The sequence below is a fragment of the Episyrphus balteatus genome, chromosome 3 (assembly GCF_945859705.1).
Source record: "Episyrphus balteatus chromosome 3, idEpiBalt1.1, whole genome shotgun sequence".
Classification (NCBI taxonomy): Eukaryota; Metazoa; Arthropoda; class Insecta; order Diptera; family Syrphidae; genus Episyrphus; species Episyrphus balteatus.
Genome location: NC_079136.1, coordinates 125,835,216 through 125,851,959, shown reverse-complemented (window position 1 = coordinate 125,851,959; position 16,744 = coordinate 125,835,216). Strand labels below are relative to the sequence as shown.

The following is a 16,744-nucleotide window of genomic DNA, read 5'->3' as shown; positions in this document are numbered from 1 at the left end:
TTGTAGCCGAAAATTATTTTGTGAATTTGTGTAACTAACGAAAACAGTCATTTTTCAACACCGAGTGTTGATCTAAAAAAAAAAAACTTTTAATAACTTTGGCTTTCTTTTCGTCATTCTTGATTAAACTGATCTCAAAAACATAAAAACTCAATTTTCACCCAAATTTATACTTTTTTAAACAAAAACAAAACTTTAATAAACTGCCAATATTGCATGGAACAAGTCATCTAAATTTTTTCTAACATTGTAGTTTTTTTACTACGTCAGCCTCAATCTTATGATTAAATTAAAAAAAAATCAATTTTTTAAAAATCAGATTTCGAAATGGCTAATCTTTCATAATTAAAAAAAAAAAAAAATTGATAACCTTCCTTTATTATTCGAATATTCTGACTATTTAACGAAACAAAAAAAAAACAAATAAATATACATCCATCGCATAGTTTTTACTAATACAAATTTTTAAATTCCAACACAATCCATACAAATTGTTATCAGGATAATTAAATTTATAAAATTTTAATTTTTCAGTAAAAAAAAAAATAATTAAATACATCAGAAAAAATAAATAAAGTAAAAAAAATCAGTTTTCATTGTGATGCTGTTATACAAAAAATTACAATCTCTTCAAGTGAAATACAAGTTATAAAATATAAAAGTGTTACAAAAAAAAAAAAAAAAATATCACAAAATCAAATTAGTTTCTTTAACAAGAAAATAAAAAGTTTAAAAAAAAAAAAAAAAAAATGATATTTGTGTCTGAAACAGTGCCGTTGTTTATTCTGAAAACCTCAAATCCTTTAAGTAAAGATTATAAAAAAGTTAAATAAATTACAAATAAAATTATTCATAAAAAAATTGTTAAACAAAAAATTAATTAATATTTAAACTATATATACAAAAATAAATTTAATAAAATATATATATTTCATCAATATTTAAAACTTAAAGTGTCTCGATATAAAACAAAATTAAGTGCAAACAACAAACAAAATATATAAATAAAAATAACCTTTTCGATTTATTTAAAATAATACATAAATTAAATACAATCTTTATTCATTATTGTGAATTATATAAAAATTTAACAATACACAACAAAAGATTAAATAAAAAAAAAAAATATTTTGTCTAACAATAAAAACCACGACAACAAAAATTAAAGTAAAAGTAAAGCAGATTTTCAAGGCAGAACAAACAAACAAATAAACCAAAAAATATAGAAAGATACAAAATTGCATTGTTTACAATCTCTTTTGTTTTCTTAATTTAATTGTTTTTTCATCATCTTAGGGTTTAAAAAAGTGCCTCAAAATTTGGGATTGCTTTCCTGAGTTGGTAAGTGTCAAGGTTTTTTGTTTACTTTAGTTAAATAAATAGCTGTATCTTTGTTAAAAATTGTCTTTCCGGAGTATTTGAAAAAGCAGTTTGAAGCTTAAAGTCTCTTATTTTAATTTCTCAAATTTAATTAAATTTTTTTTTGACATAATTGCTATATGAGCCAGATACCATATAACAGATAACATGATACAGATCCATGTTCTCTATTTGAAAGTTTCAAAATTTTAGTATATATAAAAAAAAAATAGTAATGAAAAAGTTTACGACTTTTACCTCTAGAGGGGGTGAAAACCAATTCCATGAAAATTCAAATAGCGATTGACCAGCTGGCAGTCAAGATAGTTCCAACGACATTTCATTTGTCAAATTACGATAACTAGCTTAGAAGCTATGATGCCACAGATGAACACAAATCTGCATAGTTTTTATATAGAACTATCGAAATTTTTTAATCATATATGTTTTCAGATCTTCAGTAAAAAAAAAAATATACATATATTCCAAATTTATTATTCGTTGTTTTTTTCACTGTCCTCAAAATATCAAGGTGTCTCTGCTGCCAATTACTATTTTCTTAAGCTAAATTGTGCGTTTTATTTGTGCAAATTTTTTAAAAGCTTGCCAAAAACAAAACCATTAATCGATTTAAACAAGCTATTATCTATTTATCAATACAAATTGAAAAATTATTTTAAATGAAAAAATCAAAACCGGATATATTGAAATAAAAACAAAAAATTCTATAACAACTTTCAGTTCACAAATTGACTTTTATTCATCGAAAATAATAAATTAGATCATTTATGATCTTTGACTCAAAAAATGCCATTCACTTTTAATATGAATTGAAAAAAAAAAAATTATAAATAAAAATTCATTTTAATTAAATAATTTTGTATCAATTCATCAAAATTTTATTCTGCCAAAGTCTGCTATCAGTTCAGACAATAAATTATATTAGATACATTTCATTACGTCATTTAAATGAGCATTCTATATTTATAAACCAAAAGACAAAAAAAAAAAAAAAAAAAACGTGTTGGTTGTTGGATTTAAAATTTAAAAAAAAAAAGAAAGAAAAGATCAACCAATCAACTCTGATTCTGATGACCAAAAAGAACCTTAGAATTGAAAAAAATTTATGCAAAAAAAAAAAATCCAAAAAATCACGATTTGTATTTCTATTTTTAAATTTCATATTTTTTTTTACTAAACAAAATTAAATTAAGAAAAAAAAAAGCAGTAAAATATTATGCGTATATGATGCCAAACAAGCCACAAAATATTGCATAATTTAACGTTTTTTCTTTTTTGTTGTTGTTTTATTGTGTTTATGGCCTAACACTCTCTTGTCATTCAGTTAGCACATCATCGTCCGTCGTCGGTCGTTGTCGTCGCACTTTCAGTGCACGAACTCACTTTGATTGTTTTATTGTACCTATACTTTTTTTTTTTTCATTCTTCTTGGATTTTTTTTGGATGATCATAAAAATGCTATGCTTTGGGATGAACAAAACACGAGCACATCAATCTAACACGTTTTTAATATTTTTTTTTTTTGTTATTGAAGAGGGGATGGATATTAAAAAAAAAAAACACGGATTTGACTTTTATTACATAATTTACCGAAAATGCTTAAGAAAACCGTTTACCAACAAGAACAGTTTAACATGGACGATAAACATAAAATTCCCGAATGGATTCTATTTACTTCATTTTGTATAATTCAATATTTAGAGTTGTTAAACTTTTCTCAAACTTTTGCCTAACGTAATAGCTAAGTTTATAAACTTTAATTGTAAAGTTTCGTTCAATAAAACTGAAGTTATAAGACTTTCATTTTTAATAAAATCGGCGTTATTTTTTTTAAATTTGCGAAAATTTTTTATTCTTTTATATAAAAAGTTCGGAAGAATAATTTTCCTATCACAATTAGGTATGTATGTATTTGGAAAATGTTTTATTTTTGTATTTTTTGAGTGCGTCTTAGCTTCTTGAACCGTCCCACAGTGGAGTGGTGCCTTTCTTGCTTTTTGGTGTCAAAAATCATTTTCATAGCCATTTTTTTATCTGTAACGCAGTTATTTGTAACGCAATTATTTTTCATACAAAAATTTGCTGTCCCAGAGTATCAGCCCATGCTATAAATAGGAATTTCTCATAACGTCATCAATAGGCTGTACCTACTTAAACATTGTTGTCAAATAATTTTACATTATGTCCCCAGATTTAAATAGAATCGAAAGTATACTGCGTTACCTTTGAAAATAAAAACTTAAAAATACTGTAGGTGTAGTATCTCATTTAGTTCGAGTTATTGTAACTCTGTAAATAAATGACAGACATTAGTCAGGATACTCTTTGCGTTACTCTTTCACTGCGTTACCATAAAGAAGAAACGTAGTTGTTGTATTGCTAAAGCAGTTGTCTTCAATATAGTTTTAAGTTATAATTATCAACAAATTTTACAACTGTTACCACTGCGTTACTTTTGTCTCCAGTTTGTTTTGTAACATTTGAGGTAATATTTGGGCCTCATATTACTTAAAAATGTCATAGTTTCATACATTCTTCTTATGATGATATAAATAATGAAGACTCTTACCTTAATATAAATAAATTTTTTGCAATTATTCCTCCATTTTACGAAAAAATTAAATTTTTTAAGTTAAAAATTGGTAGGTAACGCAGTGATATAAATAATGAAGAATATTCAATTAAAATGATTGTTAATCTGATTAAACTTGATGCGAGATTAACGTTAAAACTAAAGTTTAAAATTTCCATAAAAAAGTAACGCAGTTTCAATCTTTTCTCAACATTCTTAAGTGAATTTCTTAATATACCTGTCATGTTAAAGATACCCAAGAGACTTTCAATTTTCAAATAATTTTCTTCATATGAATTTTGTATAGAAACAAAAAATTCGAAAAAATAAAATCAACAACTCAAGGACCAATAAACTATTATTTTTGTTTATTTCAACTTTGACAGTGTGATTATCGAAATCATAATTTTTTTTTGAAGTATTGACATTTTCCATCAAAAATTTTACATGACCAAGTATATTTCTATATTTATTTATTTCATTTCTTTTTTGTCGTTAGGTAGTTTGTAGGTACCCTAGAGCCCTGGATTGTCATGACATTGACTAAAAAAAAAAAGAAAAAATAAATCAAACAAATAGGCAGGCCAGCAAATAGAAATATGTATGCATGAAGTTATAGAAACTATGTGTACCTACAATTTTGTATGTTTACATATCCATATTTATTTATTTATTGATTTGTCAAATAAATTTGAATTTTCCGGACAAAAAGAGACATAAATTGCAAATAACTGTGGGAAGGCAGAAAGGAGGCAAGTTGACACGCAAGTGGGTTGTGGTTTCTATATTTGAAATTTAAATTAATTTTTCTCATTTTTTTTTTTTTTCCAAAGCCTAGTCAAGTTTATATATATTTTTTGTAATTGTTAAAATTTAATTTAAAAATGTCTCAAATTATTAAGAAAAAAAAATTAAAGTAGGTAATTTCAAAATTAATTTTTCTTTGTAAGAAATAATAATAAATAAAAAAAATAGGGGAAACATGGGTCAATCACTTTTTTTTGTCACGCTGTCAGAATTTTCAATTTTTTTAAAATATTCCAAATGTGTATGTAATATAAATTTACCACAACCAAAGTTATGAACCCATCTTACCTTCTTTTCCCCTATCTAATATTTTTTGCCTGTCCTTTTCTATAATAATTTCTAAACGTTGTGGACTTATCGATGATGATGATGAAAAAGGACAAAAGGAAAACAATATTTATATTTATTTTTCATCCTTCATTTCCCATCATTTCATTCCTCTATTCAAGTCAACAAAAGGCAAAGCAAGGTAAAATCAAAAACAGATGTCGGCAAAAATAAAATGTGTAGTAGAAAAAATCGAAAAAAATATCGTCAAAGGAACAACTAACACGATGATGATGATGATAATATCCCAGACATAATAATCATATTTTGTAAATCGAAGGATTTCCTTGTGTACCTCTCTACCTAACATATCGCCAAAAGGCTATCTTTCATTCTCAAAAAAAAAAAAAAGAAGGAAGAGAATCAAGAAGAAAACTAAGTAAAAACACAAATATAGAGTGAAGGTAAAGAGCAAAAATAATATAAAGTAGGATATGAGATATCCTGCAATAGACATCTTGTTTATTTTTTGGCAAAAACTCTTGATAAAAAAAAAAAAATGTTCTTCAGGTGATTTTTGTTTTTTTTTGCAGTCTTGTTGTTAGTTTCGTAGAGTGCTTGTGGGACAAACAGCACGTAAGCATAAACGAATACAATAGAAAGAGGGAACAAAATATGAAGAACTTGTTCTTTTTGATTGTGTATGTGGTTTAGGTTGTCTGTGGACAAATTTGATGATGAAATACCCTGAAATGCTGTTGATGTGCCGCAGGGAAACCGCATGGGACCTGTTCTATGCAGACAGTGGTGGTTGTCAAGCATTGTTTAGATAAGGGATATTTAGTAATTTGTTTTATAATTACTTTTGATAAAAGTATCAGTAAATAATTATAATAAGCTGATTGGTGTTGATGTACCACAAGGAATCCAATTGGGACCTGTAGTTTTTATCAGTTTGTGGTTAACAATGGGCATTATTGTGATAAGACAGAAAAAAATAAAATAAAATTCAGTTAGCACAAAAAACAAACAAATATTTTCGATTACTTTACGAGTTTACAGTAATAATTCTAAAACTGTAATTGTGATTTTATATCTTTGTTTGACCCTCGTTTTTAAAACAGTATATTTAAATACTTACATAACATTCTTTATGTCTGAATCATTTTGATAAAATGCACTTCATTGACCTTTTGGGGAAATACCTCAATAATGTCTCAACGAACATTAAAAAAGATTTATCACTTTAGGTTATTGGTCTTTCGTTATGATGAACCTAACCTGTGTCACCAAAGTCACTTAGGAATTCAAATTAGTTATTGTGTTCTTAAATTGCGTTGTTTATTAAAAAAAAATTAATGATTCACTAGTCAAAAAAAGTAATAGCCTTACGTCTGACTTCAAATATAAAATAAACTACATTATTTAAAAAAAATTGTAGCGCCAGCTTAGTTTGGGTGCAGTATTTGTAAAGGTATTATTTATGATTTATGATCTTGTGTGGTCTTGTAGGGCGTCCACCATTTTACTATTTTTAAAAATACCCCAATATAATGTGGCCCGATTTCATCACACTTACACTTTAAAGGCAATTTAAAAAAGCCAATGTGAGAATTTTGAGGATTTTTTTTTCATAATCTCGATACTATATTTTCCATTTTAACTGGACATAAAGAAAAATTCTCGATTTCAAAATTTTGTTTATAAAAATTCCTTAAATAATAAAAGAAAATTAAAGGGTTTCTAAAACACGTTAAAAAAACATAGACAAAACAATCCTGCAACAACGGGACTTATACCTTTTGATAGCGGTACCTCACACCATTTATTAGAGATCACACCCACTTTAATACGTCCACGTGTATAGCTGCCAGAAGCGATTTAAGCGTTTCAAAAGCTCTCCCAAAAATTTAAAGGGGTTCGAAAACATGTCGAAAATGCTAGAAAAATATTCCTGTAATAACGGGACTTGTACCATCTGACAGCTTAACATCACACCTTTAATAAGGGACCAGGTTCCATACCCTCACGCGTTTAGCTTCCAAACGCGATTAAAGCGTTAAAACAAATCCTGAAAATTTAAGGATTTGGAAAACACGTAAAAAAAAAAAAATAGAAAACACAATCCGGGAATAATAGAACTTATACCATCTGATAGTGGTACCTCCCAACTTTCATTAGAGACCATGTCCAGTTTAATACGCCCACGAGTTAAGCTGCCAGAAGCGATTTAAGAGTTTCAAAAACTATACCGAAAATTTAAGGGGTTCGAAAACATGTCAAAAACGCTAGAAAAAACAATCCTGGAATAACGGGACTTGAACCATCTGATAGCTTAACATCCCACCTTCAATTAGAGACCACGCCCACTTTCATGCGCCCACGCGTTTAGCTTTCAGACGCGATTTAAGCGTTTCAAAAACTATACCCAAAAATTTAAGGGGTCCAAAAAACAATCCTGGAATAACGGGACTTATACCATCTGTTAGCGGTTTCAACTCAGCTAATCACTAAAATTTCGAGGTCGATTTTTTTAAGAATGCATAAGTTACCCTTATAAATGTGCCCAAAAAAATAAAGTCACTCTCTAGTCTCTACCAGCAGAAAAATCTACAAATTGAATTGAAAACAAAAAATATTCTCTGAAACACTGACAAAAATTTAACCATGATGAAATTTTAGAAGTCAATGTCGGCATTTTTAGTATAATAGTCGTCGCCGCCACAACCGCCGCATTCATTTTCGTAGTCGTCATTGCTGCGCTCTAATAAAAACAAGAACCAACATTTTTGACAACGAGCAAGGTTTTTATGTGAGAATGTATTCTCTACCTTGTATATACATTTTTTTCACGCTCTCAAATATTTATTTATTTATTTAATTTTTTTTTTGCTACTTCTTAGGTTGAAAATCGGGAGAGATGACCTTGAAAAAGCTTTATCTAAAACTTGAGTGCAATAAACTTTTGTGCAATCTAATTTTTTTGTTGTTGTTGTTGTGTACCTACTTCTTCGCAGCAGATAAATGTTTGTTTTTCGTTTGAATTTTATATTTTCTATTTCTAATGGAATTTTATTTCTTTTTTGCTGGTTTGAAAAAAAAAAATTGTTATTCAAATTTAAAATTTTCATTTAAAATTATTCTCTAAAACGCAAAAATTTGCTTTTTAGATTCATGATTTCTTTTTCTTTTTGTTTTTTTTTTTAAGTATATCTTTTGATTTTATTTATTTTATGGTTGATAGATACAATCATATGAGGTCATTAAATTGAAATTTGTTAAGAGAATGAATGATGACAGATTTAGAACGTGGCAAATTGGTCATTCAATAAAAATTACAATTCCAGTTAAGTAAATAATGAACACAAAAAAATTAAAAAAAAAAAACATTTCCTTAATTTAGGGAAAATTGTTTTTGAACAATGCTATAAAAAAAAACTTTTGCTTAAGAATTCTCAAATACCTTCTACTTTTGAAAGAAAGAAGGGGGAGGGGTTTTACCTTCTGGTTGACCTACGGCGAGGTTGATGTTTGCTTAATGGAGTTAAATTATTTCTTTTTATTATTTTTTTTTGTGCGAATTTTAAAGCGTGGCCGGTTAAAATGTTTATGACTTCTTCAATGGTTGGAAACAGAAGGTATAGCTTTTTTAAAGCGATAAGTAATAAAATATGCAAAAAGCTATACTAAAAAAAAAAACTGATGAACTTTTGAGAAGTAATTAAAAACAAAGAAGTCAATTAAAGATATTTAATTGAAATAAGTTTTGGATTTAAATTTGAACGCTTTTATTAAGAAGGTGATGGTTCTTGGGGGGTAATAACTAACATTTCTTTAACAAAGTGACCTAACTGGCAGACTTTTGATTGAGGTATGTTTGGTTTTAGATTCTTAGTTAAAATTTCATTGGAATTCAATTGGAATTGAAAGCAAAATTTTATTGAATCTGATTATAATTATTGGTGATGATTTCACTTTCAAAAATAGCAATTAAATAAGAACCATTCGCAGTAATGAATTTGAATATTGCGTGACTTAAAAATTGAAATTGCCTTATTTGTGATAAAATATAGAATAATGGAAACCAAAACATGAATGTCTTTCAAGTTTTTTTTTTTTCTTTTAGTAAAAAAGAAAGTTTAAAATTCGATATTTCAAAAACTTTCAACGTTAAATCAATTCTGATACTATATTCAAATTCAGAAGTTCAAATTAGATTAGAAAATAATTCGGTTTCTGTGGCAAAATCTGGTAGGCCAATATTCATAGAAAATCGATCATAAAAAATAGTTTTTTTTTCTGTTTTTTTAATTTTTCCCAATATTTTCTGAAATAAAAGTAGTATAACAAAGCCTCAAAAGGTTTTTATCTAAAACACGTCATTCCAAACTTTTCAAAAATCAAATATTTTTTTTCGGTAACTTTTTTGATTGTAAAATAGTCTGTTTATCAAAAATTTTTTTTTTCAAAAATCCAAAAAAAGTAAATATTTTGTAAAAAAAAACACATTTAAAATATGTAAAAAAACATAAAAATGTATTCTTATTTTACGACATAATAAAAATGTATGTATGTTTTAACCAAGTTTTTTTTGGCATTTTTCTCACTATTTTTGAGATAACATACACAATAGATTTAGGTAGAAATTTGTAGATCTTTTTAACATAAACGACTTTTGTTTTTAACTTTTTTCTATAGGAGGTTTTCCTTTTTCAGAAATCGTAAAAAAAACACCGTTTTTGACACTCACCCCACTGCACTGGTCTAAAAACGTTTATTTTTAACTGGATGCTAATTGCATTGTAACGGGTGTGACATATAATTCAAGTTTTTCAATTGTTTTCACTAATAGTTTGTTATGTTTCTACCCTCAATATGTGTTTTGAATATTTTTAATTACAATTTATTAAAGCTTTTTTATTTCCTAATGTCACACCCGTTTAATCTTTTTCAAAATTAAGGACGAAAAGAAAAACGATTTTAATTAATACAATTAATAGAGAAATCTAGAACTTAATTCAATCAGGTGTATTTCAAATAAAATACTTTATTGAAAGAAAACTTCACGTCATTCCCGTGAAGTACTAATCTACACCTAATGAAATAATATGTGTGACATAAAATTCATGTTTGTAGATTGCTATCTCATAGTACACTAATCATGTGTTTTGAATATTTTACAATTACAATTTATCACATCCATCTCTCTGCGTCAAAATATCACAGATTAAGATTAAGCCGGTTTATTTCCCGGTGTCACACCCGTTTCATATTTCTCAACGGAAAGAATAATAAAATGCATAGAAAGTAATGTTCATAAATTTTGTGATAAACAATCGAAATTTTGTTTAAATTGACTGTTCTTCAACCGAAAAGTGTATTTTTGGCATTGGGTGTAACGGGTGTGACATAAAACATTTTTGTAATTAAAATTTATTACATCATTCAGAATAGCACAAATTAATATTAAGCTGATTTTTTTTCTTAATGTCACATCCGTTTCTTCTCTCTTAAAGTATAATGACGAAAAGGAAAATAGTATTATATGAAAAAATACTTATAAAACATATTAAATCAGGTGTAGTTAAAGCTTTAACATACTTTATTGAGTGAATAGTATGTACAATGATTTAAATTTCGTGTCACACCCGTTACAAATGAAACAATCTAGACAACTAATCTACATAAAACACAAATCTTTCTTAATGTGAGATAGACAAAATTATATGTAGTTGCAGGGTTTTTAATACATGTTAAATACTGACTATCACGCGCCTGTCACACACCAAATACTAAACTTTATATTTTTAATAGCTTAAATGATCTAAAATCTTAGATCATTTATATATAAAAATAATAATCGGAATTTAAAAAATCTGATAAATATGGAAATTGGGATTATTTTTAGTTATCATTTTTGATAGTAACTTGACGGGGAACCGGGGGAAGTCCAACCACAATAATTAATATAATCTCAATTTATTAAATCTAAAAAAATAATAGAAATTATTTCGAAGATAAAAAAAAAAATGGAAAAATGGGAATTAATTAATTTAATTTAAAACCCTACACCTGGTCATCCTCACAGTCACTTAAAAAAAAAATACAAATACAATTAGATAAAGATTGTGGGAGAACCCACAACACCGCAACTGTCAAATGGGTTATAAGAGAGCGAAATTGTTATTTATATTATACAAATTCGTGTATTTTTATATTTTTTCTTTCTATTCTAATTATATGGACAAATTATTTGTAGTTTATGGTAATAAGAATAACATTCTTCATCAACCATTACAACGCTCGCAATCACCCAAAATGGCAGCCGATCAATGACTTGTCAATGTTGAACTGTCAAATTATAATATAAATTTAACAGTGTTGCCAAACTAAAATAAACCTATACAAATTGACAACTCTCTGACATAAGACAAAATATTCTTGTTTATTTTTTTTTTTCGTTTCGCTTTAAATCGTATTGGTTCCGGATTTTGCTGAGAATGTTTTTATTTGTTTTTTTTTTTTATATTTTCCTGTTCTTGTTCGCAGTGGTGGTGATGATGATGACGACAAAAGACAACAATCACCGCGCAACAGCAACTCAGCTCAGCTCTACTAAACGTCAATGACCTCAAAACCTTGAGCACTTTATAAAACAAAACAAACCAAAATAAAAGTTATACGTAATTCTTGTTTTACAATTTTTTTTTTTTACTTGTTTGACTTTATTTCTGACTTTTGGTTCAATTATCACAAAGTGTAGGAACATTTTTTGATAAACTATCAATCTTAGAAAAATTTGTAAATTCTTGATAAGTGATAACTGATAAGCTATCGATCTAAGGGATCTGTGTGATATGATAATCAAAAAGATAGAAAACTTCTCGTGCATTCTTGTTATCGAAGTCTACACTCTTCTTTTTTTTTTTTTTTTTTTTCATTGGAAGATGTTTTTTGTTTTCCGCATTCGTGTTGAGATGCGAATATGTAAACGTAATACAAGAAAATGGAAGAAATCTATAATTAGATTCAATTATATTAAGCAATGGTTTCTTCCTTTTTTTTTTGTTGTATTTTATTTATTTTGTTCTTCTTTTTTTTTTTTCTTCTGTGATGATATTGAGTGAGAATTGCAATCAAGTTGGATTTATTTCTCTGTTTTTTTTTTTTTTTATATAAAATTTGTTATTGTTGTTGTTTGTCTATACATATATTAGCAACCGAAGTTTTATTACAACTTTTATTTTCTTCTTTTCGTTTCACATGATTAGTTATCATTCTTGACATTGAGTAGTAGAAAAAATAAATTGTAGAACCAGTTTAAGACGATCTATTTTAAGTCTCGATTATAATATTTTTGAAGTGAAAATTGTATAGTTCTTTTTTTCATTGGGGGCATGGAAGGTTCAAATATAAGTCTATTTTTCTTGAATTCTGTTTGAAAGTTAATGTTTCTATTTTAAGTTATTGCTTATACTTCAGTATATCAAAATAAGGGTTTTGACAATACATGGCTAAAAAATGATTTCTAATTGAAAATTCTAAAGACTTAATTTTTAGAAGAAAAACTTTTGAAGATGGAATTAAATTTCACACAGAATATTAAATGTAGGTTTTAAAAACTTTAATAATGTATGTATAAAGCTAGAACTACATCGAAACACAAAGTCAAAAAAAGTATAAAAAGTAAACAAATGTACAAAATAACAAAAACAAATTTTATTGATGTGACATTTAAAAATGAAAATTATTTGAAAAATTACTTTTTTCACTTTGCCATTTGCTTTTTTTTTTACATTTTTTCAGCATTTTTCACCACTTTTTCACATTTTTTGGAATGTCGTTTACTTTTTTTTTTAAATTTTTTCACATTTTTCACCAAAAAGTTCTATAATAGTACTAAAAAGTGATACAAAAGTACTTCAAAGCATAACATTAGTTTTAAAAAAAGCCATTAAAACAATTGAAAAAAGGAATTAAAGTAGTACTAAAAAAAAGTTCTTATAAACGCTATAAAAGTATGTACTAAGAATGTACTAAAAAAGTTCTTACATTTTCTAAAAGAAAATACTTATCAAACTTGATCAAAAGAAACGTATAATTAATTTAAATGTTTTAGTCAACTTGTGAATTTTTTTATTAAATTTGTTTTTATTTATGCATAAAATGTTACTTACAATTTATTAATTTAGTTCTTTTTCTTTTTTTCTTTTCAGGTAAGTCGAGCTAACCTAGTTTTGGAACTTACATATTTCTTACTTTGGATTGACGCACTTTAAATTTTCTCAAAATTCTGATGGTTTATTTAAGTAAGCATAATCAATTTGAGCTGTTTAAAGTGAAGAAGAAAAAAAAAATAAAATAAATTTATATTTAAGGAGGGTTATTGTTATGGTTTTTATTATCACAGATTTGAGGTAGGGCACCGTTCTGGATATTTTCTTTTATTTTCCTTTATTTTCATAAAAAATATCCATATATTAAGTAGTATTTTGAAAAAATTAAACAAAATTGATAGAAAATTTTCACAATTGGCAAATATGTTCAGAAATTTGAAGAATATTAGGAACAAATTATTTTCAATTTTGTAAAACAATATTTTACCATTTAAAAGTATCCATCAACATTATCAAATTTCATTAGAACAACGATAATGAATTTTTTTCTTGATTGAGAACTTGAACTGTTTTAAACAATTATAAAAAAAAAAAATGTTCATGTATAATGTACTTGGTACTGATGTGTTGCTAGGTTAGTTTTTTTTTTTTCTTGTGGTAAGGTCAACTGAAAAAGTACTAAAATTGAATAAAAAATACTAAAATATCAAAAAAAAAAATTAAATTTGCTAAAAAAAATACTTCAAATATTAAAATATAACCTGCACGATTGCAAAATAAGCTAACCATTACGTCCAGCGTAGATTTTCAAATCAGAAAGTACTAAAAAGTAGGTACCAAAAATGAACTAAAAAGTTAAAGAAATGTGTGTACTAAAAAATATAGTTAAATCACCAGAAAAGTAAAAAAAAAAAAACACTAAAATTTACTTACAAAGCATTAAAATCTAATAAAAAAATAAACAATACAATACAATACAATACAAAATACAAACACTAACTAAAAAAGGACTAATTTTTTTTTTGAAAAAGTACAAAAATTTATTAAAAATTTGCCAAAAAAAGTACTTAAAATAATTTAAAAAAACATGCACAATAGTAGAATAAGTTATTTATTACGTCAACAGTTATTTCTGAAAGTGGACTCGAAATTCGTAACAACTTTTCTAGATACAAAATTTTAAAGAAACTTGGTACCTAATAAGCAAAATTTTCGGTTTGACAAATTAACTTCAGATCCATAAGAATAAGTCACTAGAAGTTTGCTAGAACAATATTTACGGATAGTTTCAAAAATATATCAAGGAAAGTTCAAAAATTAAGATTATTACTTTTTTTGCAATTTTTTTTCAAAATGCACTCAATTGCATGGTTTTACTCCCGATAAAGAATCAACTCTGATGGTCACCCTAAAATGCAATAAAATTCCATATATTAAATATTTTGTTTTCGCATTTATATTCCTGTTTCTTATTTATTTTTAATTTATTTCACTTCGTTTCTTCTTCCGCTTAAAAATTTAAACAACACACAAACCACACGTTTTAGCAAAAGAGGGTAGAGAAGATTTTTTCTGTATGCCATGTGTAAATGTGTGTTGTTTTTATTTATTTTTTTTTTTTCACTTAATTTTTATTCTTAAAGAGAATAATATGTCACATGTGTTTAAGTGAGAGCGTAAAATGATGTCAATGTATTTGTGTAGGAATTCTTGTTTTGTTCCCAATTGTCAAAGTATGAAACACATGATTATTGCATCGCAAGTGTTTGTTGGTGTTTGGCTCTGTTGATATTGCGGCTATATAATTGTGTGGTAAGGGCATCGGGATTAGTTGGTTGTTTAAGTGGAATGCACTCGGTAATATTTTTTTTTTTAAACGCCTTACAACAATTTACTTTCATATTATTTTTTCTTGGTTTTTAATGAAACAGAACAGAAAAAAAAAAACAACAATCCAGATGAGGGAATTCCTTGATGTTGATGAAATTCTTTCAGGATGAGGAATTTTAAAAGGAATTAAAAAGAAGGGAAAGTGATGATGATGATGAACTAAAACATTTGAAAACAAAAAATTGCAAATTTTTGGTATTTTTTTGTGAATTAAATTGTAATTTAGATCATATTTTGTTTGGGGATTAAATTTGTGCTTGGCGTTGGGCGCCATTTAAGACTTTCTTATAAATGAACAGATATATTGCAGTATTTTTTTTGGTAGGCACTAGTAAAATGCAAAAATGATTTGTGTACTAATTGGGATACAATTTTTATGCAGCAGAAATACAAGGATAAACTTATATCAGTTTGGCGTTGGGCGCCATTTTCATTTTTTTTTTCATAAACATCTCAAAAACTAATTTTTACTTTTTGAGACATTGTAAGTCTATTAAGGTATAACATGCAATTTTAAGTTTGCTTTAAATGGCTCAAAAAAATTAATTCTTGTGAGCTTTAGCAAACATGAAGGAAAATTTGTATAATTTGTTCTAATTTGAATATATTTTGCGGCTTAAAATATTCTTACACTTGTAAGTTCTTATACATTTAAAAATTTGTGTTTTCTTTTGAGCACATTGAATAACGAGTGAAAAAAAATACTTAAAAATTAAACCGTTCATAGGCTTACAACTTTTTTATTCAATTTGTTGCATTTTTGTTTTCTATGTCAGTCTTTTTTTTATAATCTTGTTGCGTGCTATGTCACGTATAGTAATTTTGTTCTTATTTTTTAATTTTTATTTTTTTTTTTCAAGTTGAATGCAGAAGGTAATATATTTTATATATTTTTTTTGTGCGTTAAAAGAAGTTTGTATTAATTCCTCCTCAAAAAACCAAAAAAAAAAAAAAAAAACTTTAAAAGTAAAATTAAATGTTTATTAATTCGAGTATTTTCTCGAAAAGCTGCGCGTTATACACACTACACCAAAAGAAAGATATCAAAAAACAAGAAAATATCAAATAGAAACAATAAAAAAGCAAAAAACAACATTTTGTATCTGAGTGATTGTCAACTGACAGAGATAAACAAAGTAAATTTAACTTTAAAACCAAAGCACTCACAAGCACACACCAAGACAATAAATCAAACCAAATAAAGTAAAAAAAAAAAAGATGAGAATGTGATTCTAGTATCTACCTCAACTGTATCTCAACTTGTAAAAAAAAAGTTGATTAATCCAATGAAACTGACCTCAGAGATTTTTTTCCATATTGTGAACACTCTTGGTCATTTGATTGATCTTTATTATTATAATGGGTTTAAGTATATAAAAATAAAATTGTATAATCGCTTAAGTTCTTAATTTTATATTTACTTACTGGTATCTTAGAGGAGAAATTTGAAAAATGATTTTTAATAATTAGATTGAATTTTGTTTATGAAAAAAAGAATTGAGAATTATTTTTGAAAAAAAAATAATTTTGAACAAAAAAAAAAAAATATTTTTGGAAATAATTTTTTTTTTCATAAAAAGATTTTTTGATTAAAAAAAAAAAAAAAAACAGTTTCTGTCAGAATTTTTTTTAATACCTATGTAAGTCTAGTTAGATTCTACATAAAGTGAACATTTCTATTGTAATTGTTTTTGAAGGGCTAACCTTATGC

General features: G+C 26.3%; 1 protein-coding gene across 13 annotated transcripts in view; it reads left to right on the top strand.

Moving 5' to 3' along the window:
• The window catches only part of LOC129916819 (neurogenic protein mastermind), a 222,790-nt gene that overhangs the window by 42,479 nt on the left and 163,567 nt on the right, over positions 1 to 16,744 (top strand). For 4 of the 13 annotated variants that reach the window (XM_055996982.1, XM_055996986.1, XM_055996975.1 and 1 more), the window contains exon 1: positions 715 to 1,341. The exons of 3 other annotated variants lie outside the window; for them this stretch is intronic. The gene's annotated coding sequence lies outside the window, so the exon portion shown is untranslated. Of the gene's footprint in view, positions 1 to 713; positions 1,342 to 13,242; positions 13,336 to 16,744 lie in introns of those variants that run through there. 6 more of the 13 variants (XM_055996984.1, XM_055996987.1, XM_055996985.1 and 3 more) reach the window with 4 other exon arrangements.